General features: G+C 36.7%; 1 long non-coding RNA gene across 1 annotated transcript in view; it reads left to right on the top strand.

The window, feature by feature from the left end:
* Nucleotides 1-12005, top strand: part of LOC145516525 (uncharacterized) — a 365062-nt gene that overhangs the window by 324446 nt on the left and 28611 nt on the right. The window contains exon 9 of the long non-coding RNA XR_014061441.1: nt 9376-9471. This is a non-coding gene — a long non-coding RNA (uncharacterized LOC145516525). The remainder of the gene's footprint in view (nt 1-9375; nt 9472-12005) is intronic.

The raw sequence follows: 12005 nt of genomic DNA, 5'->3' as shown, positions 1-12005 counted from the left end.
AGAGTGCCTGAAATCATAGGAGGCATTTTTCTTTCTTTGTTTATTCTCTCTCTTTTGGCCTTTCAGTTCAGTCGCTCAGTCGTATCCAACTCTGCAATCCCTTGGACTGTAGCATACCAGGCTTCCCTGTCCATCACCAACTCCCGGAGCTTGCTTAAACTCATGTCCATTGAGTTGGTGATGCCGACTTTTGGCTTTACATGTCTCTTTTCAAGCCTCATGTGTATGCCTCATTTTTATCTGTCCCAAAACTGACTTCTTGCTCTTCTCTGTGAATATATCTTAACCATGTGCTTGTGCTAAGTTACTTCAGTTGTGTCTGACTCTTTGTGACCCTGAGGACTGTAGCCCACCAGGCAACTCTGTCGGTGCTTCTTCAGACAACAATACTGGAGTGGGTTGCCCTGCCCTCTTCCAGAGGATCTTCCCAACCCAGGGACTGAACCAGCATCTCTTCAGTCTCCTGCATTGGTACTTGACCATTAGTACCACGATAGCCTTCAAATGGTGTTGTCAGTCTTCCAGTCAGTATGGCCTTTCAGCAAAAATTCACAACAATAAACATCCCATTTTCTGGGTCTTATTTTCAGATTCCTTGGTTGGGCAGTAGGATTGGCTGAGTTCCTTTCAGTTGTTTATCCCAGCCCAAATGACTATGGCCTGTACACCAGAGAATTTTGCTAGATAACTGCTCCTCCTAAGCTGTGTGAACATGTTTCATTAAATAGTGTGGACAGAAATAAAATGATTGACAACACTTGTACAATAGTACAATAGAAAGAATAAACATGTTTATGAGAAACCAGGCAGCCCTGTGACCTAACTGAAAACCTGAATATCCATTTGGGCAATTTTAGTTGCCTGGCTAAATGTGCCATGCTTTTATTAGCTGGATGCCAGCGAAAGTTTACTATGAGAGTACCTTCTTGGTCATTGAGCACAGGAATGTCTTAGATTTAATGTTCTTTTCTGATAATTCAGAATTATCAACCGATGGAATTCAGTGATAGAAAATATTGAGAAAGATCATTTATATTAGTCTTCTACCAGGCATTTTTATGGTCACTAATTGTGACAAATCAAAAATGCTACCACACTTGTACACTACCAGGTTAGCCTGCCACTGTTTCGTTGGTGGTGGTAGAAGGCATGAGACTCCTGGATCAGAGTCAAAGAACTTCACTACTCAGTGGCAATGGCAGAATCCAGAATGCAAGCACTTACACTAGTTTTCTGAGCCCCAGTTGCCATATGGCACTGCAGGGAGAGATAGATGGCATCTGCGCATGGCATCTGCACATGCGGGTCATGTGCTGTAGGTGAGCAGTTCTGAGCTTAGAGAACCCAACTCTCTTATAATAAGCAGTAAGCCTAGTTGATCTAGAGGGTGATATTATCTTTAGTATACAGGACTGAAACAGACCTGCCTTGTTCCCTAGAAGGAAGTACTATCTTTATTTTCAAGACTGTTTTCTATACAAATATTCCTGTAATATTTTTTAGAACAAAGGCAATTAATATCTCTACTTGTAAGACGTGACAAAATGAGAAGTCCATGGAGAATTGTCTTCTAACAGCTATGGGACTGTAATTTTGAAAGAATCACAAAGGAGCAAAATCATGTGAAACAATGGGCAGAATATTTCAAATACTATGAAATAAATTGATGGAAGTTTTCATTCAATTAATTTCTAAGATCTTCCTAGTCTGTAAAGATTTTATAACAACATGAGGAAATTCAGGTTTGAAGTTTCCCCAATGGCTCAGCATTAGAGAATCCACTGCAACGAAGGAGACTCAGGAGATGTGGATTCATTCCTGGGGTGGGGAAGATCCGGGGAGTAGGAAATGGCAACCCACTCCGGTATTCTTGCCTGGGAAATCCAATGGACCGAGGAACCTGGTGGGATACATTCCAAAAGATCACAAAGAGTCAGACACAACTGAGCACATGTATGTTTTTTAGTGGTTAAATGAGATCAGATTAATCTTGAAACAAGTCTCTAGTTCATTAACAAAATCAATTTTTTTTTCACTGATTTAATTTTATTCCCAAGACAAAATTTTATAGCATGGAAGATAGGAAGCATTACTGATTTTACTGTCAGGGATTTAAATTAAGATTGTAGTTAATCCTTTAAAATTGGAGTTCTTATCAGTTTTTGATTCATAAATGTTTATGTTGTAAATTAGCCAGAATGTATATATATATTTATATATATAAAATGAAAAAATGACAATACTTTCTTTAATGATTATATTGCATAGAATTCATTGCATTTCTCTACAATGTTTGGAACCTCACAGCAACCTGAGAAATAGGGCAGGCAGTTTTTTCTTTTTCTTTGAGGGTTGAGGAAGGAAGCAGAGTGTTAAGTGGTCTAAATTCCCAAGTCCACAGGACTGATTAGAGACCTCAATAGAAAGTCTCCTTACTTCTAGTCTGTTTCTCTTTCTACCACCTTGCAGTATCCTTCCATCAGAAGCCCAGTGAAAGTGGAAACTAAATTATACACAGGAACAAAGAGAATGTTCCTGTAATCAGGGTCTGAAACACATTTGTTCAACAGCATGTGGAAAAGTTGGTTGAATTCATGGAAACTTCACTTGAAGAGACTCAAGAATATAATCCCTCCCTCACAGAAAACCTATTGAGGAAATGATTCTTTATGCTCCATAGATCCAGTGACGAAAAGTACAGAAGAACTCACTATGATTTCTATTCAGACTTAAAAGAAGGGGCTAGCAAAAGGTTGCTAGAACAGCCATCCTGGAGTTTTAACATAAAGGTTTAGGGACTTTGAGCAGAAAGCCAGAGTTTTCCAAGAGGTTTTTGAAGTAGTACCATGGTTTTTACTAATCATTATTACCCATGAAACTTTTCAGGAAAAAGGTGCAAATAGTTTTGGTATCCCTGAAGCTTTAATATTATTAATGACAGTCCTGAATATTTATTGGAAGGACTGATGCTGAAGCTGAAACTCCAATACTTTGGCCATGTGATGCGAACTGACTCATTTGAAAAGACCCTGATGCTGGAAAAGATTGAAGGCGAGAGAAAGGGACGACAGAGGATGAGATGGTTAGATGGCATCACCAACACAGTGGACATGGATTTGAGTAAATTCCAGGAGTTGGTGATGGACAGGGAGGCCTGGCGTGTTGCCGTCCATGGGGTCACAAAGAGTTGGACATGACTGAGTGACTGAACTGAACTGAACCTACAAGATATAAAATATACAACTATTTAATAGTTAAACTGAAGTACTGAAAATTTTTTTAAAATGAATTGATATTTATGTTACTAAATTCAATAGCTAATCCTAAATAGTGAAATAGAGAAAGCTTTAATTAGAAAACACAGAGTAATCAGAATACTTACTCTTTAAAATTAAATATGAGGTAACAAAAAATGGTTGGCTACATATACCTGTGAATATGTGTTACGATCAAGATTGTTTTGGATTTTATGTGAAAGTGTTCATCTGATATTTGTAAAAATAAATTTACCAGATTATTTGTTTTATACCTCAAAAGGAAGAGAAAGCCAAACTTAAGCTTTAGGGGATAATTACATAACTATACAGTAATCTTCTCTGTAAATAAAATGCTAGAAGCTTAATGGTTACTGGACTCAGGACTTTAGAGTGGTAGTCCAGAGCAACTCAGCTGAGAGACACAAAGGCAAAGCCTATTCTTGGTGCTTGGGCAGTGGGTCTCTGGGAGGACAGGAACATGCTGAAAGGGAGCAGTGGATATCATGCTAGCTTTCTAATTTTTCCTCATGTTGAGCTTTGACAGCTTGTCAGAAAAACTTGACATGATTTTGTATTTCTTTTCTCATCTAATTTTCACAGTAGCCTAGTGAGATAGATAGTATTCTTACTCTTGAATATACTGAAACCTCAGAGAATGAAAAGGTATGTGATGTGCTCAGGATCTGAAATTTGAATTCAAATCCAGTTCTTAATTCAAAATCCTCTATTGATTTCACTTCACTAGTACTTGGATTGAGTCCTAACTCTGATCTTTCATGGGTCACATCTTTTTATTTTTTGGGTTAACGTCTTTTTATTTTTTAAATTTATGCTTAGCATAAAGTCTTGACTCTGGAAAAACCACGGTGACAAAAAGATTATTTTTTAAGTGGGGTGACATGATGTGTTTGAGTGTGTGTTTACATTTTTGTGCATATGAATGAGACAGAGGGAGGGAGAGAGAATTTGCTTTTCTTTTCAATTCTTCATTATTTATTGTATTAGTATCACTACTGATTTGATCTGGAATTACTATATGTCATGTGATTTAAAAATATCTGTTAAATGTTATATTAGTCAGCTCAGGTTGCTGTAACAGTATGTTACAGACTGGGTAATTTAAAAAATAAATTTATATTCTCACAGTTCTGAAGGCTAGGAGTCCAAGATCAAGGTGTCATCAGGGTTGGTTTCTGGTGAAGTTTCTCTTCCTGGCTTGTGAATGGCCATCTTCTTATTATGTACTCACATGACCTTTCCTGTGTGTATGTATATATGTATGTTACTTGTGTGTAGAAATAGGGAGCTCAGTATGTATTTCTGTTCTTCTAACTACACTAGTCCTATCAAATTAAGGCCCAACCCTTAGGACTTCCGGAGAAGGCAATGGCATCCCACTCCAGTACTCTTGCCTGGAAAATCCAGGATGGATGGAGGAGCCTGGTAGGCTGCAGCCTATGGGGTTGCTAAGAGTCGGATACAACTGAGCGACTTCACTTTCACTTTTCCCTTTCATGCACTGGAGAAGGAAATGGCAACCCACTCCAGTGTTCTTGCCTGGAGAATCCCAGGGACGGGGGAGCCTGGTGGGCTGCCATCTATGGGGTCGCACAGAGTTGGACACGACTGAAGTGACTCAGCAGCAGCAGAAGGACTTCATTTAACCTTAGTTACCTTCTTAAAGAACTTAATGTCAAAAGTCAGCTATATTGGAGGTATGAATTCAACATGTGAGTTGTGGTGAGATGTAATTCAGTCCATAACAATTGTGGGCTCTCAAATATTTACCAAGTGGATGGAAGAATACTATAGTGTGTGTGTATCCATGTATGTTGTTTTTATATAGAAGTTTATGTTTGAAAAATCTAAGTAGATTTTAACATAAAAATGGAAATTAATCTTGGGCTGCAAACAAACGCCATTTCAAACTTCCAAGAAGAGCTGAAAAATAATTAGGATAAGAAATCTGTATAAAATAACTTTATAAGTTTTCTGATCCTAAATCTAAGACTTCTTGTGAGCTCTTAGAAACTGGAATGCCATGAACATGTTATTTAAATAAAAATGAGTATTAATTAAAAAAAAAATAAAGTGCTTACAACTGTTAGCAAATGTTTAATAATTCTCTGTTGTCTTAATATTAAAAATAAATTTCAAATATTTCAAATACATATATTTTCAAAATACATTTATCCTTTAGGATCGGTGTACTGTGGTACTTGAAAACTAAGCTTAGACTTGAACTTTTGGTTCAGATCCTGAACTCTGGGTTCAGATCCTGATTTCAAGACTTACTATGTAACCCTGTGGAATTTTATTAACTGGTTTGTGTTTTCCTTTTCTTACCTGTAAAGTGAGGATAATGTAAATGCCAGTCTCTGTGTTGTGAAAATTCAACAGGATAATCTCTGTTAAGCACTTAAGAATAGTACCAGGTTCAATAACTTCCTATTCCTATCCTCTAATGATTATGTGTATTATTAGCTTTTCTGAACTGCTTAGAATTGGCTGGGGGAAGCAATTGAATTTGTAAAATTTGCAGTTCTCCAAGTGTTATATGCAGACTTCTACTCGAGACCCTTTCACTGAATCCTGGAGGTCAAAACTCCTTTCCCAGTAGCACTAGATATCCTTTGCCTTTTTTGCTGTGTTGACATTTGCCCTAATGAGACAAAAGCAATTCTGGGTGTGATTGCTGGTACCATAGTATGAAAGGTAGTGATGCCAAACTGTATGGCCAGTTTCACTTAAGAATATCCTTCAGTCAGTTCAAATGAGGTGGATGAACCTAGAACCTATTATACAGAGTGAAGTGAGTCAGAAAGAGAAAGATAAATCCTGAATTCTAACACATATATATGGAATCTAGAAAAATGGTACCGAAGAATTTATTTATAGGGCAACAATGGAGAAACAGACATAGAGAGTAGACTTAATAGACATGGGGAGAGGGGAGGAGAGGGTGAGATGTATAGAAAGAGTAACATGAAAACTTACATTACCATATGTAAAAAAGATAGCCAAGGGGAGTTTGCTGTATGGCTCAGGAAACTCAAACAGGGGCTGTGTATCAACCTAGAGGGGTGGGATGGGGAGGAAGATGGGAGGGAGGTTCAAAAGGGAGGGGATATATGTATACCTATGGCTGATTCATGTTGAGGTTTGACAGAAAACAGCAAAATTCTGTAAATCAATTATCCTTCAATAAAAAATAAATAAATTAAAAAAAAATAAGAATATCCTTGATGAAGGACTAAAAATTAATGTTAAATCCTTATCCTTAAGACTTTTTGTGTATACCTATGGCTGATTCATGTTGATGTATGGCGGAAACCAACACAATATTGTAAGCAATTATCCTCCAGTTACAAATAAGTTAAAAAATAGACAATAGAGAAAAAAACAAAAAGAACTTTTTTATATTTTATGTGACAAACTGAGAAATTCATGAAAAGTACTCTGCTGCATACATTTTGAGAGTTCTTTTTGTGAAAATAATTTATGTGATAACAAGCTAAATTAGCCACTTTCCCATTCCCCCGCCCCGGGAGTATCATTTATAGTTGAGAGAGCAACTGACAAACTATGGTTATGCAGACTTAGGTATTTGACAGATACATTCTCGAAAACTAACAAAGTGAGCTTGCCATTTCAAGGAAAACAACTGAGAGGATTTGTTGCCGGTGATAAAATTTGAGCTTTCAAACAAAAGTCTGAATTTAAAGCTTGAATCCCTGCCTTGGATTTGATACATCTCAACACTTACAGACTTTTCTAATGTGATCTGCAGTGATATTTATGAATGGGATTTTGGGGAGTATTATATAGTTAAATGTGTCAATATTTGTAACATCTGTACAAGTCAGTGTACTTGTTTGGTTTTTTAGTCTCTAAGTCATGTCTGACTCTTTTGCTTTCCATGGTCTGTAGCCCACCAGGCTCTTCTGTCCATCAGATTTCCCAATCAGGAGTACTGGAGTAGGTTGCCATTTCCTTCTCCAAGAGATATTCCTGAATCAGGGATCAAACCTGTGTCTCCTGCGTTGGCAGGCAGATTCTTTACCAGTGAGCCACCAGGGAAACCCAAATGAGTGGACTATTTTCCAAAGACCAGTTAATGATGTTGCAATATCATGCTTGGTTAAAAGGTCCATTCAAAGTGAATAAAAATAGATGAATGACTTTAATAGACTAATGACTTTAATATAAAATAGTGTAAAAAGGTTTTCTAGGTCCACACTAAAATCAACCATTAAGAAATAACCACAATTTGAGTTTTGGAATAGTATCAATGAAAAATATACAGAATTATCTGAAGTGACTAGTAATATACTCCTCACTTTCCCAACTGTGTATCTGTGTGAGACTAGATTTCCTTCATACAGTTCCAAAAAATCAACATACTGGATCAGATTAAGCGTTGAAGCAGATAAGAGAATCTAGTTATCTTCTACTAGCCCATTCAAATAATTCTTTAAAAAATTCCACTCTTCTCATTAATTATTTTGTTTGGGAAAACATTTTTCAATAAATAATATGTCACCTATATTAACATATAGGTGGTACTTCCCTGGTGGTACAGTGGATAAGAATCCACCTGCCAATGCAGGGGACATGGATTTGATCCCAGGTTTGGGGAGATTCCACATGCCATGGAGCAGCTCAGCCTGTGGACCACAACTACTGAGCCCGAGTGCTAGAGCCTGTGTTCCACAGCAAGAGAAACCACTGAAATGAGAAGCCCATGCACCACAATAAAGAGTAGCCCCTTCATCACTGCAACTAGAGAAAGCCTGCATACAGCAACAAAGACCCAGTTCAAGAATAAATAAATAAATAATAAAATATAGGTTTATTACCATCAGTTTTAAAGTAAAAAACATTAAAGTATTTTTCTATAATTTCTAATGTTTTTAGTATCAATAGATATAATCCACAAACAAAGACTCTTTGGGATATTAAACAAATTTTAAAAGTAAAAGGCATTTCTCCTGGAAGCTGGTCCCTTAGTGTGGACGATGGCTACTAGTTGATCTCACCTGTGTCATTCTGCTGTGTTTTGTCATTTGTAGAGCCAATCACTGCATTCTAGTAATACATGCCAGATCTCAATGGAAGATGTTCCATGGAAACTGGCATATAGTTGGACTTTCAGAACTTTCTCTTCCTAAAAGAATAGATAGATTCTTTTTAATCTTTACTTCCATCAAAGCAGTCCTCAGTATTTATCATACCTGTTGTTGTTCAGTTGCTCAGTTGTGTCCGAGTCTTTGTGACCTCCATCAATTGCAGCACACCAGTCTTCTCTGTCCTTCACCATCTCCTGGAGTTTGCTCAAGCTCATGTCCATTGAGTTGGTGATGCCATCCAACCATCTCATTCTCTGTTGTCCCCTTCTCTTGCCTTCAGTCTTTCCCAGCATCAGGGTCTTTTCCAAGGAGTCAGCTCTTTGTATCAGGTTGCCAAAGTATTGGAGCTTCAGCTTCAGCATCAGTCCTTCCAATGAGTATTCAGGACTGATTTCCTTTAGGATTGACTGGTTTGATCTCCTTGCAGTCCAAGAACTCTCAAGAGTCTTCTCCAACACCACATTTCAAAAGCAACAATTATTTGGCCATACCTCCCATACCTGTACATCTAACAAAATGTAAGCTCAAATAATGTAATGATTCGGTACTTTTTGTTGTTATCCTTATATAGCTGTCAGAACATTCTTGCACATCATGAAGATTCAGTTTTAAAATGTTAAGAAATCTACAAAAGACGTTAATTAGGGGAAGTCTTTGGGGGGGACTCCTCCAGCATCAATGTATGATATTTCCCCTTTTAGAGAAAAACATATTCTATCTATATGATTTTTAAAAGTTGTATTGGAACATGTGTACTCCTTTTATTAATATACATTGTAACTGAAATTAAGGAGAAGGAGGTATTGGACATTCAAAAATTTCTTGTGAGTCCCCCTTGCCCAGAAATGATGCTTATTTATTGTTGTTACCATTGTACCTATCATGAATGAGGTAAGAAAGCTGTGATTGGAAACCACCTCTGAGCCGAAGAAAGTGGTCCTCCTCTCCCCATTTTGAGCCAGTCATCCAGCTTTGTTTCCACTTAACAGGTAAATTCTTCGCTAGCTACCAATCCAAATGATCAGAGGGGTGCTAGACTGCTTCATTGTTCAAAGAAATAAAAGAAAAATCAGAGAATATTTCAGGTAACATCTGAATGTCTGGGATAGAAAATGAAGACATAGTTAACCCTCACTTATATTTCATGTCTCAAAAAATCCATTTTGTTAGAAAGAAAAGAATCAAATTAAGGTATAAGCATAGGAAGAGAAGTCACTTCCAATTTTTCCAGGTCCTAAAACAGTATTGCTACCTACTAAAAATACATAATGAATCTAATTTTTTTCAATAATTGTTTTGCTGTTTTTATATCTATAAAGTTTTATTTGTTTTAAGGAGGACTAGTTCAATTTGTAAATATAGATTGACCAAATAAGTTTTTTTTTCCAATTATACTTATGATTTTATTTTAGTTTATTTATATTCATTTAGATGCATTGATTTGCAGTGTTTTTTAAGTCAAATTTACATTTTTTTTTTTAACTTCACAATATTGTATTTGTTTTGCCATACATTGACATGAATCCACCATGAGTGTACATGTTTTCCCCTTCCAGAACCCCCCTTCCACCTCCCTCCCCATCCCATCCCTCCGGGTCATCCCGGTGCACCAGCCCCGAGCACCCTGTATCATGCATTGAACCTGGACTGGCGATTCGAAATGAACAATTTTTTATTTTCTTCTGCATAGTCAAGATGTTTTCAGCAGAGGGAAAAAGTTTGAAATATGGCATTTGGAAGTAGCCCCTTCCAAAGTTGTCACTAACATTGTGTTTCAGACAGAAGGATCTTGGTGACAGGGTCTTACAGAGTAGGGGAATGCCCTGAGTCACAATGCTTGGGGGCTTCTCCCAAGAAGGTCAGAAGCACTCAGTGTGTAATAAGCAGGGGGCACTACAGCAGCCATTATCTTCCCTCCAACAGAGCAGCTCACTGACCTGGCATGCTGGCAAATGGAGAGGAAAACTCTGCTCTGAGATGTAAATGCCCCATCCAGGTCCCTCATGAATATCTTGTCTCCAGAATTCAAGCAAGTGACCTGGAAAACAAGGTTCCTCCCCAATCAAAATGACAGGCAGAGCTGGTTTCCTGTTAGGAAGACTATGAGGTGTGTAAAAAAATTATGATTTCTGAGGGGAAAAAAATGAGATGTCACACAGAGCAAAATATTACTTTCAAATGGTCCTCCATGGTTCTTTTGAATGGCAGCTGTTAAGAATTCAATTGTGTGTATGACACGCTGGAATCCAGAATGGAAGTTCTGTTGAGGGGCAGGAATGAATAGAAATTTTTGATTTAAATACTCATTTGAGAATATTTGAATATCTGTCATTCTTTAGAGCCTAAAGGTTAATTCTTGAAAAAATAATTTCCATTAGCAACATAAATTCTAACCTTGTCAAATCCTCTTATGTGATGCATTGGTGCTGAGAGGAATACTCTTGCAAAACTGTACCATTAAATATGCTGTACTGTTAGATATATAATCCTGGTTTATAGACAGTGTTTTCCTCTAGAAGTTTTATTGGTTTATCAGTTATTTGGTTAGGGGGAAATCATTAAGATATGTTTACTTTTATGCCCAACAAAATAATCATGAATCATCTATTTTTTTAAATTATGAAAAATATTGAAATTATAAAAAATAGTGTTACATATTTCAATGGAGGAGATGTCTAAAATTCATATGTGTGTGTGTTAGTCACTTAATCATGTCTGACTCTGTGACCCCATGGACTGTAGCCCACCAGGCTCCTCTGTCCATGGAATTTTCCAGCCAAGAATACTGGAATGGGTTGCCATTTCCTTCTCCAGGGAATTCATATAGAAAATATCATTTCAAAATATTTTATTATATAATACTAAATATAGTAAAACAATGCCTTAGAGTTTGGTTAAATTTTAAAAAGTATATTTATTTAAAATATTCTGCTTACTTCAATATATTTTCCTGTTTTTTATAATAATTTATAAAACTGCAATTCAGTTAAGACAAATAAATGTTTCTACACCATGATCAACTTGAAACAATTAGTCATCTATCAGATATGGCAGGCAAAGCATGTGTGTAAATCATAGCTAAGCCTCTTCTGCCTTCCCAAGAACAACATTTACACTTATACCCATTAAAATAAGATTTAAAAAGAGATTTGGGGATTTCTAGTTCAAATACATATAGAAATTGTTTCTTAGAAAAATAACATTTTAATGTTATTTAAAAATGTTATTTAATGTTATTTAACATTTAAAAATTCTTTGCTAATATGATGTATAAATCATTTAAAAATCCACTTTGGAGTTAAAACCAGGCTTCCCAGGTGGCTCAGTGATAAAGAATCCACCTGCCAAAGCAGGAGACACAGAAGATCTGAGTTTTATCCCTGGGTCAGGAAGACCCCCTGGAGTAGGAAATGGCAACACACTCAAGTATTCTTGCCTGTAAAATTCCATGGACAGAGTTGGACAAGACTGAGTGACTGAACATCCATGCACAAAGTTAGAATCACTATCTAAAACAGAAAATAGAAAATATTTTGGAATTTGTCACTAGGAATTGTATATACACACACGTACACTTTCCTGCTTGTTACTTCAGTGTGAAATTTCTGTTGCTTTGTTG

This window comes from Giraffa tippelskirchi, chromosome 8, assembly GCF_054371585.1.
Source record: "Giraffa tippelskirchi isolate mGirTip1 chromosome 8, T2T-mGirTip1v1.2.pri, whole genome shotgun sequence".
Classification (NCBI taxonomy): Eukaryota; Metazoa; Chordata; class Mammalia; order Artiodactyla; family Giraffidae; genus Giraffa; species Giraffa tippelskirchi.
The sequence above is the reverse complement of the archived record's forward strand: the minus strand, read 5'-3'. Positions and strand labels throughout refer to the sequence as shown.